This window comes from Camelus ferus, chromosome 1 (genome assembly GCF_009834535.1).
Source record: "Camelus ferus isolate YT-003-E chromosome 1, BCGSAC_Cfer_1.0, whole genome shotgun sequence".
Classification (NCBI taxonomy): Eukaryota; Metazoa; Chordata; class Mammalia; order Artiodactyla; family Camelidae; genus Camelus; species Camelus ferus.
Window position 1 is genome coordinate 119,559,925 of NC_045696.1, and position 15,199 is coordinate 119,575,123.

General features: G+C 42.5%; 1 long non-coding RNA gene across 4 annotated transcripts; it reads right to left on the bottom strand.

Moving 5' to 3' along the window:
* Positions 1–95: 95 nt before the first annotated feature.
* LOC106730390 lies at positions 96–15,185 on the bottom strand. 4 transcript variants are annotated; one of them, XR_004323327.1, is made up of 6 exons: positions 14,900–15,185; positions 14,261–14,352; positions 3,735–3,849; positions 2,800–3,603; positions 1,203–1,292; positions 96–220 (listed from the first exon to the last, which is right to left on the bottom strand). It is a non-coding gene; the product is annotated as an uncharacterized LOC106730390 (long non-coding RNA). The 4 variants fall into 4 exon arrangements; XR_004323326.1 differs by lacking the exon at positions 96–220 and having other exon boundaries at positions 708–1,292; XR_004323330.1 differs by lacking the exons at positions 96–220; positions 1,203–1,292 and having other exon boundaries at positions 2,025–3,603; positions 15,021–15,185.
* Between the last annotated feature and the right edge of the window lie 14 nt (positions 15,186–15,199).

Consider the following 15,199-nt stretch of genomic DNA (forward strand, 5'->3'; position numbering starts at 1 on the left):
ACTGTGGCAGCGTCTCTTCCTCGCTACACAGCTTCTCAGCTGGTGTGGATAAGGACCCCGGTGCCGTGCCTGAGATCAGAAGGAAACACCGTCCTGTTGAATTAACTATGTCAGAAGCAGTCAAGGTGGGGGAGTGGGAGTGGCTATTTGGGGTATATACCACTGTATATTCTAGTTTTGACCGATCCATGCCTTCTCCTCCGATCACAAAGTCTGGTTCCTAGAATTGAAAAATTGCTTTTTGAATACGGATATGAAAGATGTTTGCTGCATGATGGTTATCAGCCAGTATCATCCAGCTGTCTTCACTACATAAACACAAATGACGCATGAATAAAAAATGACGATTTGTGGTCTGGACACCCACCACGCTCCTGCTCAGAGCCAGAGGGAAAAAAGGCTCACATTTTGTCTCCTGCCCACCCTCCATTCCATACACACCTTACCTGTGCTGTCTAATAGAAATACAATGCAAGCCAGAAGTGTGAGCTACGTGGGCTGTTTAAAATTTTCTGGGAGTCATGAAAGAAGTGAAAAGTTTTTACATGTTTTTACAAAATTTTTATCATTTTTTTTTTCAAGCGGCCCTCTAGGTGTTATGCTTCTGTTTTGTTTGTTGGTTTGTTTTTTGTAGTTGTTGTTTTGGGTTTTTTTTTGGTGGGGGGAGGTAATTAGGTTTATTTATTTATTAATGGAGGTAGTGGGGAGTGAACCCAGGACCTCGTGCATGCTAAGCACATGCTGTACCACCGAGTTATACCCTCCCCTCATCATACAGTTTTATTACCCATTATACTTTGTCTGACGTAACTCACATTCTCAGAAGATAATCTCTATATTTAGCTATTGGCCTCAGGTAGCTCTGGCCAAGTACAGTTATCTCAGAGAAGGAGACTGGGGGCCTGAACTCCTCAAGGCTTAGATTCACCTGGTCAGTACGTGCTCATGGGTGGCAGGCAGCAGCCGCCCCGCCTGGCCTTGGTGGTCCTCTTTATGGAGTACTGGTCTCTCCACCAGAACTGCTCAGGCCGGCTCTCAGCCCAGCTATGATATTTTTATACCTTAGATTCAATATTTCCCCTGAAATCATAATTTTTAAAAATGTGGATGAAAGGACAGGCTTCTGTCTCCTTCTCAAAGCTGCATTTGTGGAACCGCATCTGTGGTTTTCAGTTTCTGGAGGTCCGGGGTGGGGCTCTTACATTTGTGTGGCTGGGAGTTCCCAAGGGATGGCTGTGTTGCTGGTCCAGGGACCACACTTTGAGAAGCACTGAGAGACAGCATTCATTTCGCTGGAGAAAGGAGATGAGACACGTTGGTATTTGAAAGTGAAAGAATTTCATAAAGTGCAAAGCATCAGATTACATCTTTCCTCCCAAACAAGCCAAACTCGATTCTTTGGTATTCTTTCCCCAAAGCAGCATCTTAGCAGGCTCTAACACCTCCTTTTCCAACATTTCTCCCCGAGTCTCTTGCTTGAGGCTGAGCAGCCAGGTCCCTCCTCTGTGCTTTCCTAGACCTGTTTTCTGCCCACCATGGTCCACGGTGTTGTAAGCGTCTAGGCGTGCACGCTGACAGGCGTGTGCAGCAGGGCGGGAGGCCTCTTTCCCTGACACCAGCACCCCTTCTACCTGACACCGGGACCTCTCATAGCACCAACGGGACCAAAGAGTGCAGAACGATTGAGCAGATGAATGACACATGTTTGGAAGAGAAGGGACTATTTACATGTGGATCAAAACTTTTCCTAAATACTATCTCTATGTAAGAGATAACAATAACCCAGGAGATTATTAAAAACAACAACAACATCAACAACACTTGGACCTCCTGAGAACTCACTGTAACCTGAAAACCACTGAGATGGTGTCAATCACATAGAGTTCTAGATACCCACCACTGCTGACACACGTAACTTCCACTGGACAGAGATGCTGTGACTTGGGCATGATGGACCAAAGGTGTGTTATTATGAAGAAAATGGATTCAGGGGCCCTTAAAACACCGGGTCTCAGAGGCCCTTCTTTTTTATTTTAACTTTTTATTTTGGAAAATCTCAATATATACAAAAGTAAGGAGGACAACATAATGAACCTTCATGAACCAATCGTCCAGATTGAATAATTATCAACTGATGGCCAGTCTGGTTTAATCCCTAACTTCACCTCCTTCACCAATCCTTGCAATACTTTTGAAGTGACTCCCAGTGTTACAGCATTTCATCTATTAAAATTTCAGTGTGTATCTTAAATATGTGAAGATTCTTTTAAGAATATAAGCACACTATGACTATTCTACATAAATAATAAATCCATAATGTCATCAAATATTCAACCCATGTTTAAATTTCCCCATTGTCTCATACACTACTTCAGTTTTTTAATTCAATTCAGAATACAAAAATGTTCATAAATTGCAGTTGATAGACTCTTAAGTTCCTCTTTTTTTACTGCACATATTTTTAAAATTTACATCTATGTACTGATCATTGTTTCTAAGAACGTTTAGAGCTTTAGCTTTTTAAACTTACATAGTTATCAAAGGAATAAATTAAGTCCCTCTTTTTAATCACTGAGTTCCCATTCTACCCCTTTTGTTTTTTAAAATGTTTCTTTGTTACAGAAACTGGGTTGGTTTTTCTATAAGGTTTCCCAAAATCTAGAGTTTGCAGATTATAGTCCTGTGGCATCATTTACCCTATTCCCTCCCTCCCCCATAGGTAACAATTTCTTTTGAAATGTTACATTTTATCCTTTCAATTAAAAACAAGTAAGTTAAACAGACAATAGCATAGCATACCATAAGCACTTTTCTCTGCCTTGCTTTTTTCATTCAACCTTATATCCTGGTGATCACACCACAGCAGTTCACAGAGGTGTCCATAATCCCTTTTCATGGCTGCATAGTACTCCACCACCTAGATGCTACACAGCTTATTCAACCAGTCCTTTACTGATAGACACTTGAGATGTTGGAAGTTTGTTGCTACTACAAATAGTGCTGCAGTGAATAGCCAATATATCTTCTTGTATTTTGGCCAAGGATATCTTTGGGATAGATTCCTAGAAGGGAAAGTGCTGAGATAAGAGATAATTGCTAGAGATTGCAGCTCTGCTTTTAAATGCAATGTGTTTCTAGAAGTTCTGTTGTAAAACGGTTCCTGAAACAGATCATATTTTAGTTATCTGCTGCTAAATACCAAGTAACCTCCAAGAGCAGTGGCTTAAAACAACACCATTTCTTATTTCTCGTGATTGTGTAATTCAGGTGCGGCTCCTCAGGGATGGTTTGTCTCTGCCATGCTTGGTTGGCTGCGACAGCTTGGCTGGGCTGGAGAATCCCAGACGGCTTTACTCACGTGTTTCATACCTTGGCTGCGGTGGCTGGGATGGTTGGACTTCTCACTCTCCATGTGGTTTCACGTCATCCAGAACTCCAAGCTTCTCAAACAGGGTGTCCAGATCCCAGGACGGTAAAACCGGGCAGTGGCAAGGCCTCTTAGGGCCCAGGCTCCAAACTCATAAGACGTTACTTGGAGTGCATTCTATTGAGCAAGTCTCAAGGCCGTCCAGGTTCAAGGGGAAGGGGAACAAACTGCATCTCCTGTTGGGAGGAGCACCATGTACGTATAGAGATGAAAGACATTGTTGTTGGCCATCTTTGCAGATGATTTACCCCAGCTCCCAAGTGCATATATGCATCCCATGGACCACAAACACCTGCCCTGTTCTCACCTTCCTCAGCACCGCAGACTCTTGGAAAGAGTCCCTAATGGTGGTGAGACATGAAGTTCCTCTTTATACTGCGGGCTTAGCACGTGCAGTGGGACGGCTCAAGTGGAGGTGACATCTATCGAGCAAAAGAGAGAAAGCTTCCTCTGAGGCAGGGCACCTGATCACCTATCTAGAACATCATCATGTTGACGGCGACTGTATTCATCTGTTCTGTGCATGTTTATTCACAAACACTGTTCTGGGCTCCAAGAGCATAGGGGTAAACCTAACAGACAAGGTCCTGGCTCTCGTGGTTCTTCACTGTTCTAAACCAGGAAATGCAGAACACGATAAGGGATAGAAAGATAAGTAAGCGAATATCCTGGCCTTGAAGAAGACACAGTGTAGCTGAAAGTGGAGGTAAGCAAGCATGACCTAGCTGGAACCAAAGAGAGAGAATGGAAAGACAGACACAGGAAAACAGAGGACAGGAGGGCGCTGGGGAATTCTGCAGGATGGGAGAGGGCATGGTGGGTCCCAGCCTCTCCTGTGTAGCTGATGGCCGATGGGCGGGTCCCAGGGGCTGCTGTGTGCTTAAAGTTTCTCACCACGATGCCTTCCCCCCACAATGGGCTCTCACTGCTTGCTGAGAGGGAGGAAGACAAAACGGGGTTTTAAAACTGACTGATGGAACCGGTCGGTAATGCGATTCTACGTAAAATACCCTACTATTTGGAGGCCCAAACTGGAGTCCCCTGACAGATGGTCGAGGCTTGGTCCCCAGCTCTCATGTCCACATGCTCTTCCTTGGTGATCTCACTCAGGCTGGTGGCTCTACAGAGCATCTAAATGCCAGTGACTCACAAAAGAAGATCTTCAGCGCCAACATCTTGCCATACCAACCATTAATTTTCACATCCACTTGGAAGCCCAGTGGACACTGGAAGTGTCCTATGGCCAAAATGGAATCCTTGTTTTTTCCTGGAATAACTCCAATCTTCCCCCAGCTTCCCGATCAGTTAGTGGTGCCTCCAGTACCAAGTTATTTGAGCCAAAACACTGGAGTCTTTCTGGACTCCTCTTTTTTTTTTTTTTTTTTTTCCCTAAAACACCAACACTCAACTGAGCAGCTTGTCTAGTTGTTCTGGCTTCAGACAAGATCTCAAATTCAACCAGTTCCCCGTCTTTCCTCCCCTGTACCGGGCCGCCATCACCTCATACCTTATCACAGATCTCTTGCTTCTCACACTCCCCTCTGCCTCCTCCCTGCACAACTGCCAGAGTCAACCTTTAAAAATAAAAATAAGGTCATAGACTATCCCTCGTGCAAACCCTCCAGTGGCGTACCACAGCAATTAAAGGAAAATTCAAACTTCGAACCTCTCATTTGGCTTCCAAGGCCCAGATTATTCTGGCCCCTGACTCTGGCTTCAACCTCACCTTATGTGACACTTTCTCATCCTTGCAACCCTCTGGGCCACAATAGCCTTTTTTATGTTTCTTAAACACACTGAACTTGCTGCTTGCTTGGAACATTGCTCTGTCCCCTCCATCACAGCATGGATGAAGACTCACTTTTTAGGCCTTACTTTCCTGAGGACCATAGTTAAAATTCACTAGCCAAGGCGGGAGGGTGCGGTGATGAATACTACAAAGTCCTAGCTCTTGGGGTACTTATGTTCTAAATCGAGGGAACCAGAACATGGCAAGGGATAGACTGTCACCCTGCTCTATAATAGCCTTCCTAGAATTGATCATGCTCTGAAAAATTTCCTATTCATTTTCTGACTTGTGTCCACCTCCCCTACTCAGTAGACACCGGCAAAGGGAGAGAAGGGAGGGTCCTTAGCCATCTTGCTCTCTGTGCCATTTCTGGCCCTTACAAAGGGGCCTAGCATAGAGTTGGTCTCAATGAGCATCTTTGACTGTGTAAGTGACTGCGCTTGCATATATTAAAAAATATAGGATTAATATGATGGTTATAAAGGAAGAATTTGTTGTAGAAGAAAAGCTGTTTATAGCCCCTCTACCTCACTTGTATCCTTCTAAACCTTGACTTCTAATCTCACCCCAACATTACGCTGCTGTCAAGGGTTATTGGACCCAATCATTACGTCCGCCCTCAGGGAAATGCTTGTCAGCCTAATTACTCTAATGCGACATACATTTCCTAGAGGGCAACACAGCTCTTTGCCTCCTATAAAAATGCATTCTTTCAGGGCTGTGCTGAACGTAGATGTTCCAGCGATGGGTTCTGAAGGTATTGTTTCCTTTGTTCTTTGACATAAGTGATCATGACCTGATCAGAACCAGAGAGAGACACAATGCAAACACGACTTTGTGTGAGTGGAGGGAAACAAACACAGACGGGGGCATCTGCTCTGCCCTCTATATGGACTAACACAAGCAACAATGGACCTGGCTTAACAGTCTGATGCCGGACAAATTATGCTGTGCCTCATGCTTCAATTTCCTTTCTCTAACATCTAAATAATCATGCTTACTCTTCCTAACTTTCCTGCAATAGACGTATTATTTCGTATCACAGAATTAGGGAATACTGGGCTCTGGGGTAGCTTGGGAATCATCCCATCCATATGCAAACGTGGAACCCGAGGCCTGGGGAGGTTAAGTGATTGACCCAAGGTCACAGCTGATTATTGGCAGGGCTGGAAGGAGACCTCAGGTCTCCTGACCCTTCTGCGACCTGTACTGCCAAGTTTGCCCTGCTGTTTAGCTTCTTATGTGTATGGATTTTCTTCAAGTTAGCTCATACACTTCTTGAGGACAGCAATGATCATCCATCTCTCCCACATGCCTAGTTGGTCATATATGAATAAATACTTCTGGAATGAAGGAATCGTCCGCCACCAGCCCACACACCCGCCATCCCTCTCTGTTGGAGTCCTCAGTAACTCTGCAGTTACTTCCCCTCATTCATTGAAGTTTAGTGCCTGCCTGTCTTCCTCTGCACATGACTCCAGTTACTCTGGGCAGCTTCGACAAGCTCCTCAAGGATCCATCTGGCACTCTGGCCACTCGGTTCCCCGAACTCCTCTCCTCCAGTGATCTTTTCCTCCATCCCACCTCAGCCACCTAGGCCCACGCTCATATACCTTCTGGCTCTTGATTTGAAGCACTGTTATTTGACTACTGCCTCCTGTCTAGTTCACTTTCTCTAATACCCCGACTCCAACCATTCTTCACCCCCACCAGAAACTCTGATCCTTTGGCCTCATCCACTTTTCACTGTCCTTCCCCTCCTTACTCTCTGCTTCATCCAGCCTAGATTCCCTGGCCCACCACCGGCATCACTCCTTCGTGTATGTCCACAACACCTCTGACACTTTCCTTCTCCACCATACGTGCCTGGAAAAACTCCCATCCTGGTTAAAGCCAACCCTCTGCCTGCTTTGTCCCTACACCCAAGCAGTGGAACACACCTGGTTAAAAGTCATCACTGTGCTCTTTAAACTTAGGATCATAAATTATAGGAAGGCCCTCAGCAGTGCCCACTAAGTCATCTCCATAGTCTACCCTCTCCCACTCTTCCGGACTCTTGATGTCCAGTCCTCACCTACTGATGTGCTGGGAAGAAAATAAAATTAAACAAAAGAGAGCTAACAGCATCTTTTCCAAGTATCTTATCTTTTCTACTCCTCCAATCTCCACACCTCAAAATGGATGAAGTGTCTATGTTCTTAACTGAGGCTAAACTTTCTGTTGAGACAATTCTCCATGTGTCTCACATTTCTTTTGTTTCAGGCTCCCTTATCAAGGACATTTGTAGAGTGAACACCTTTGGAGATAGAGATAGTGTGTCCCTTTGGAACAAACATCAGGGATGCTTATGACTGTCCACTGTCATAAAGGTAATGTCTCCCTCTGGAGCAAAGGACAGGCATGTTTACTGCCCCAGATAAAAGACTCCGGTTCACTGAGCTCAGATTTTCTCACTTGTAATGCAACCCCCTGCCTGTGCAGGTGTCACCTGGCCCTGTTCACGTTGCTCTATTGGAACTGAGGTTCTGGAAATTGATGCAAGAAAATTCTAATACTCTGGCTACTGCTGTTGCTGTGAGAAATGAAGTCCTTTGTCTCTGACCCAAGAGTCTCATGTTTTCGGCCGGCCTCCAGGAAATTGTGACAGGCTAACCTGTTAGCATGCAAGTAGGGTAAAATCTCAGACATTTCAGAGTTCTTGATGTGCGACTTCATCCCTTGAACTGCATCTCATCTCCTCCTGCCTTCTCAAGGACCTTGCTCCTGCAGGCATCTGCTTTCTCTTCTGCATGGTCGGTTTCCCCCTTTCAACTGTGTCAGTCCTCACCCTATATATAGATAATATCTCCCACCTTAAAACACAAAGACAGCTTCCCTGAGGCTTCTCATTCCTCTCCATCTACCGCCCCATTTCTCTGCTGCCCTTTAAAACAAGACTATTTGAAAAAAATTATCTGTATTCCTTCCTCCACTTCTCATTCCAATCATATCTTCAGTTATACCAGTTTCCTGAAACCCTTCCTAAAGTTGTCGGCATCCTCCACATGGTTTAATCCAATGGTTAGTTCTCATTTCTCTTTTTATTGGACTTAGGAATACACAACCAGTTGACCACTCTCTTTCCTGAAATACATTCTCCCTTGATTTTTTTTTTGTCTTGTTTTTTAATCCCACTCAGTCTCCTTTGTTGGCTCTTCCTACTGTACTGAGGTTATGTGGGTTTAACCCTTTATCCCATTTATATGGTATATTACATTAGTTGAATTTCAGCTGTTAAACTTACCTTGCATTCCTGAAATCTAACTTTGTCATGGTACATGTATTTTTTTTTTAATGTTGAACTCAATTTGATATTTTGTTAAGGATTTTTGCATCTTTATTAATGAGGGATGGGTCTGTATTTTTCTTTTCTTGTGATGTCTTTGTCTGGCTATGGTATCAGGGTAATAACACTGGCCTCAAGATAAGTTGGGAAATATTCTCTTCTTTGTCTTCTGAAAGATTTTATGAAAGATTGATATTATTTCTTCTTTAAGCATTTGATAGAATTCATCAGTGAAGCCATCTGGGCCAGGAATTCTGTTTGTGAGATTCTAAATTACTAATTCAATATCTTTACTTCTCATAGGTTTAGTCAACTGACTAGTTTCTTTTTGAGTTGGTTTTGATAGCTTGTGTACTTCCAGAAATTTGTCCATTTCACATACTTGTATAATTTGTTGGTATTAAGCTATTGATAATGTTCCGTTATACTCCTTTTAATTTTTGTAGGGTTGGTAGCAATATCCTTTTTCCTTTCCTGATTTTGATAATTAGTGCCTTTTCTCTTGTTTTCTTGGTCAGTCTAGTTAAGGGTTTGTCAACTTTGTTGATCTTTTCAAAGAACCAACTTAAAAAATTTTTTTTTCTCTTTTGCTTTTCTGCTGTAACATTTGTTATGTCATTCCTTCTGCTAGCTTTGGGTTTAGTTTGCTCTTTGTTTTCTAGTTTCTTTGGGTGGAAGCTTCAGTTTTGGTTTAAGAGCTTCCTACTTTTCTGATACAAGCATCTAAAGTTATGCATTTCTAAGCACTGTTTTAGATGCCTCTCATAAACCTTGAAATGTTGTATTTTTGTTTTCATTCAGTCCAACTTATTTAATTGCCCTTGTGATGTCTTCTTTGACTCATGGGTTATTGAGAAGTGTGTTGCTTGATTTCCAAATATGTGGTGTTTGCCCAGATTTATTTCTGTCATGGATCTCTAATTTGATTCCATTGTGATCAGAAGACACACTTTATATAGTTTCAATATCCTTTATTTTATTGGGACTTATTTTGGGTTACAGCATATGGTCTATCCTGGAGAATGTTCCACATGCACTTGAAAAGAAATGTGTATGTTGCAATTATTGAGTGGAGTGTTCTATAAATATGAAAGACAAGTTGGTTGATAGTGTGTTAAAGTCTCCTATAGTTGTTCTAGCAATTATTTAACATAGGGTGTTGAAATCTCTATTATTGCTTTTCCATTTTTCCTTTCATTTCTGCCAGTTTTTGCTTCATACATTTCAGGGGCTGGTTCTTAGATGTATGTACATTTGTAATTGTTCTGTCTTCTAGATGTTCTTACCCTTTATCAAAAATGTCTCCAGTAATATATCTCGTCTTAAGGCTTATCTTGTCTGATATTAATATAGCCACTTTAGGTCTTCTATGGTTACTTTTTGCATGCTGTATCTTTTCCATCATTTACTTTCAATCACTTATACCTTTGAATCTCAGGTATGTCTCTTGCTGGCCTGTGACATAGAATTGGGTCTTGCTATTTTATTCAGCCTGATAAAATCTGCCTTTTATATAGGGTGTTTAGTCCAATCACATTTAATGTACTTATTGATATAGTTAGAATTTCTTTTGCCATTTTGATAGTTGTTTTCTATGTCTCATGCCTTTTTTATTCCAATGAAGTAATGAAATCATGAAGCACCAATGTGTTTGTAAACTACTTAATTTCTCACTAAATAAAATATGAAAAATACAGAAAAACAGAAGACTGATTCTTCTGTCACTCAAACATAACTTTATTTAATGTTGCATTATGTTTTCTTCCAGTCTTTAAAAAAAAAGTTTTTCTATTCAGATATTTGCTTGCTTGCTTTTTAACAGATCTTATATCATACTTTGCATTCAATTGTATATTTTTCTCTTAGGCAGTCTATTATCTGCATTTTCAGTGTATTTCAACCATAGAAGGGCAGTCACCAGCAGAAAGAGAATTGAAACAGTTCAGCAGAGACCCTCTCAGACTAGCTTTTGACTAAATGAAATGCTTCTGAATGGCCTGGCTGTTGAAACAAGTGCACTTGGACATGTCCAAGTGTCGGTTTGGAAGATAAGGTGTCGGAGTCGCACCTGGTGCATCACAAATTTTGGTTATACACTTGGTTCCTAGTTTCTTACTTTGTGAAACAAGAAAAAGGAAATGTATTTTTCCTGTGTGTTTGATAAAATTCACCTGTAAAATGGCTGGATTTAGTGTCCTGGAGAAGTGGTATGGACTATTTTTTTTTCTTTTACTGTTGATTATGTGTGTTTGTGTGTGTACACATATAACTCTCCCATGATATCAAGCTAATTGGATTTATGATATTCTAACCTTTTCTCTGCTTATCTATTAGGTGTTTTTTTTTTTTTTTTTGAAGTATAGTCAGTTTACAATGTTGTGTCAATTTCTGGTGTACAGCCCAATGCTTCAGTCATCCGTGAACATACATATATGTTTTCATATTCTTTTTCACCATAACTCACTACAAGATATTGAATAAAGTTCCCTGCACTATACAGCATGAACTTGTTTATCTCTTCTAGATATATCAGTCAATATCTGCAAATCTCTAACTCCCAGTTTATCCCCTTCCACCACTCCACTCCTGTCCAGTAACAAGTTTGTTCTGTATGTCTGAGAGTCTGTTTCTGTTTTGCAAATAAGTTTGTCTTTTTTTTTTTTTAGATTCCACAAATAAGTGATATCATACAGCATTTTTATTTGTCTTTCTGGCTTATTTTACTTAGAATGACATTTTAAAGGCTACTATTTTAATTTCACCTGGTTTTAAAATTCCAGAATACTAGCACTTAAAAAAATTACCACTGACTTAAATTAATCAAGCTATTTGCTAATTTATTTATCCTTCCGTCTCCCATCTCACATATTCCTTCTGGGTTCAGCTTATTTCTTGTTGGAGTATATTCTTTAGTATTTCTCTCAACAACCATCTGTGAGTGCTATATTTTTAAAATGTGTTTATTTTGTTCTTCCTCTTGAAAGATGGTTTAGCTAGGAATAGGATTCTAGTTTCTCAGTTATGGACCCTCAATACTTTGAAGATATTTTCCATTATCTTCTGTAACCTGTGGTTGCTGATAAATCTGCTCACAGGACGACTGTCATTTGTTTTAAGATAACTTGACTTTTCTCCGTGGTAACTTTAAACATTTTCTTATTGTGTTTGGTATTCCATAATTTCACTACTATGTACGGGTCTCAATTTCTAAACAACTTATTCTACTTGAGACTTAGCATCTTCCTTGATCTGATAACCCATTTTTCTTCAAGTCTGAAACTGGCTCACACATCATCACTATGCAGACTGCTTCTCCTCTATGCTCTATTTTCTCCTCTCCAGAAACTCTTTCAGGCATATATAGGGTCTTCCAATTCTACCCTCTAGGTCTCTGAACATATCTGTGCTGCTTTGGCAGTTTGGTATATGCATTTTTCCACGTATTTCAGGCTCATAAAAATCATTTTATAATATAAGGATTATCTGGCTCAAAAGTCATCGGTAGTTGTCTATTTCCTACCAATAAACTTTTCAGGTCCTCGTGCATCCAGGCCCTGCCATTGATTAGTTGGGTAGCTATGGGCATGCAACTTCTCTGGGCCCCCATTTCCTAACCCCAAAAGGTTACTGAAAAACTTAAATGACACAAAGCACATAAGGTCGTGGCCAATGCCCAACACACTGCAGCACAGTAAGTAACCTCTGGTGTGGCTGCCTAGCCCACAGCGATTACGCGGGAGTTCACATCAATGTGGCATCTCTCCATTTCAGATGTGAATTCTGAACGGAAGCTGTCCTCAGTTCTAAGATCTTGCTTCCTTTGTTGCAGTGACTGGCGGAGGCATGGGCACGTGAGTCTAGCCTAACCAGTTAGTCATTCCTTGAGACTTAGAATTTGAGGTGTCCTTTGTGACTGCAGAGTACTTATGATGTGAGCAGAGCCGCGGGCTGTAGTTACGGGGAATGAAAGCAACATTAGGAAAGGGTGGGGGGATAAGGGTGAGAGAGAGAGATTACTAATATCATTCAAGTTCCTGGCCTCACTGGATTTGATGATATGAGACTTTTTAATACTATAGATTCCTTTAAAACTTGAATATTTTATAATAGGCCAGAATAACCTTAAAGTAAAGATCTTAAAAAGAGTTTCAGCATTTGAACATGAATCTTATTTCACTTTATTGCTCAATTTTATAGATTTCTAACTCCTATTTTTCAGAATGACTATTAGCCTCTCTGCAGCTATGGAAACGTAGTTGTTGTAATAACAACATTAAATTTGAATGGTTCTGCAGAGTTCCCACAGTTTTTTCGTATCATTATCTTACTTGATTGTACGAGATGAGTAGGCCAGGTAATATTATGCTTAGTTTCTACAAATGGTGAAATTAAGATGCAAACTCAACGGTGTTCAGGGTGGAGGAGGTGAGAGAACCAAGCTGGATATTAAGCACCATCCATCAGGAGAGCTTGGAGCCTTCTTTCTTTGCAAGGTTGTCGGAGATGGTGACTTATACAATACTTTCATTAATTATTGTGAATTAGAAAACTTCAGAAGAGCCCAGAGAAGATTCATTAGCTCACTCCTAAAACCTGTTAATATGCATACTCCATCCACAATTGACATTCATACTCTCAGATGCACTTGTTTTCCTAGAAGTTAATCTTCGCCTGGTTTCTAATCAAGTTCCTATTTACTTTTACATTCTAGAACTTTCTTAGAGGAGAGATTATTGGGAGTGGGTGGTCGGGGGTAAAGGGATGTATTAATTCCTGGCTAGACATCCACAGTGCTTAACAACCTCTTGTATGAACAAGGGTAAATTCTTACACTCTTGGACTAAGATCTCTGTATTGGATATAGCACATGGGTAATTGTTGACAACGGTGATATGTGATCAGAAAGTACTCTAGTAGGGTAGGGTACAGCTCAGCGGTAGAGCGCCTACTTGGCATGCAAGAGTTCCTGTGTTCAATCCCCAGTAGCTCTATTTAAAAATAAATAAAATAAAATAAAATAAAATAAAATAAAATAAAATAAAATAAAAAAATAAACATAATTACTTCTCCCCCCCCAAAAAACCCAACCAACCAAACATAAAACCCCAAATTTTAAAAATTGCTCTAGTAATATCATCACAACACCTTTGTTTTGGAGAACTCAAGTGTTTTCACAGGATTAACTCCTTCACCCTCACCGAACTGACAGGAGAGGCTGGGTGACAAACAACTCTATTTTATGTGCTGGAGTTGATGAGGTACAGGGGGAGAGGTAATGATCACAGTGCAAAGCAAGTGCAGCCTGGCTTCCTTCACCATGAGCATTAACCTCATAGTTACGAGAATCCCTCCATTTTAAGCAGAAAATACAATTTATGATGAGGAATATAATTTTAGGTAGGAAATAGTTCCTATAGAATCAAGGCATTGGTATGTCACATAATATTGGAAGGATCGTGCTATTAGTTAATCGGCCGTGTTTTAATTTTGCACTCCGATATCTTCATTTTTCATGGGGCTAAAAGCAGCTTTTTGCTGTAAGTGCAGCGCTATCAGACACGGACAGTCCTGGCATAGATCTCCTTCTCTCCTGACTGCCATTAGACTCAGATCCATCCTCTAAATAAACTCTGTCCCAAGAGACACAATTGATGAAGGGAACAAGGGACTTTATAAGACCAAGCCTGACGTCACACATTTGTGTTCTAACCGTCTGTACCTTGTATTAACCGAGGGCTGGGGTCGCCCGGGTGGACGGGCACAAGAGCACAACAGTCTTCTCCCACACAAGCCTGGAATGGTAACTGTGCGCTGCCGAAGAAAGAAAAGCCGTTTCAGAGCTGTGGGGTGGCGTGGGGGCGTGTGTAGCAGGGTGAGGGAGTCATTCCTCTCCTCCTCCACCCAAGGATGCTATTTATTGGAAATTTAGCACATCTTTTTTTTTTTTAATTGATTTCTCTCGAGTGGGAGGCAAAGCCTTCAGATGCTAGAAAAGACGGGATGGGGCGGAGGGAATGCAAGCCTGGAAGGAGGATTTAGGAGAGAACCATCGCCTTGCTTTGGATTGGAACTGCGAGCGGAGAAACGCTCGGGCGTCCACACCAGTTTGGCTGCCAAGATGCCGCCTTTCCGCCCAGAATGCCAGCATCGCCCCTTCCCCAAGAGGGCAGCAACCACCAGCGTCCCGTCTCGTCTCCTCTAACCTCCGCAAGTCCGGAGGGGCGCGTTCGGGCGAGGGGCGCTCTTTCACCTTCGAGGTTCAAGACCCGGGCAGTTCCTGCTCCCCCTCCCCCTTCCCTCCGGCCGTGCCCACCCCCACCCCCGGGAGAATAGCCGCCTCCCCGGGGCCACCTCTCACCCCACTCCCTTGGCTCCTGCATCTTGCCGAAGGGGCGAATCCTCTCTCCCTCCACGTGCGAGTCGGGTTAGCCCCCCTCCCCTGGCCGCTCCCAAGAAGGCTGCAGCCCCCAGGTGCCCACCTCTCACGCCCTTTCCGGCCCTTCCCCGGGTCCCTGCAGCCTCTCTACGCTTTGGGGAGCGTCTGCACGCTCCCTCCACGTGCGAGCCCAGGGCCGTTACCCAACTTCTCCGGACCCCGACCTCCAGCCCCGGGCTCCGCCCACCGCGACCGGGGCGCGCGCCCGGAGCACCTGGCCGC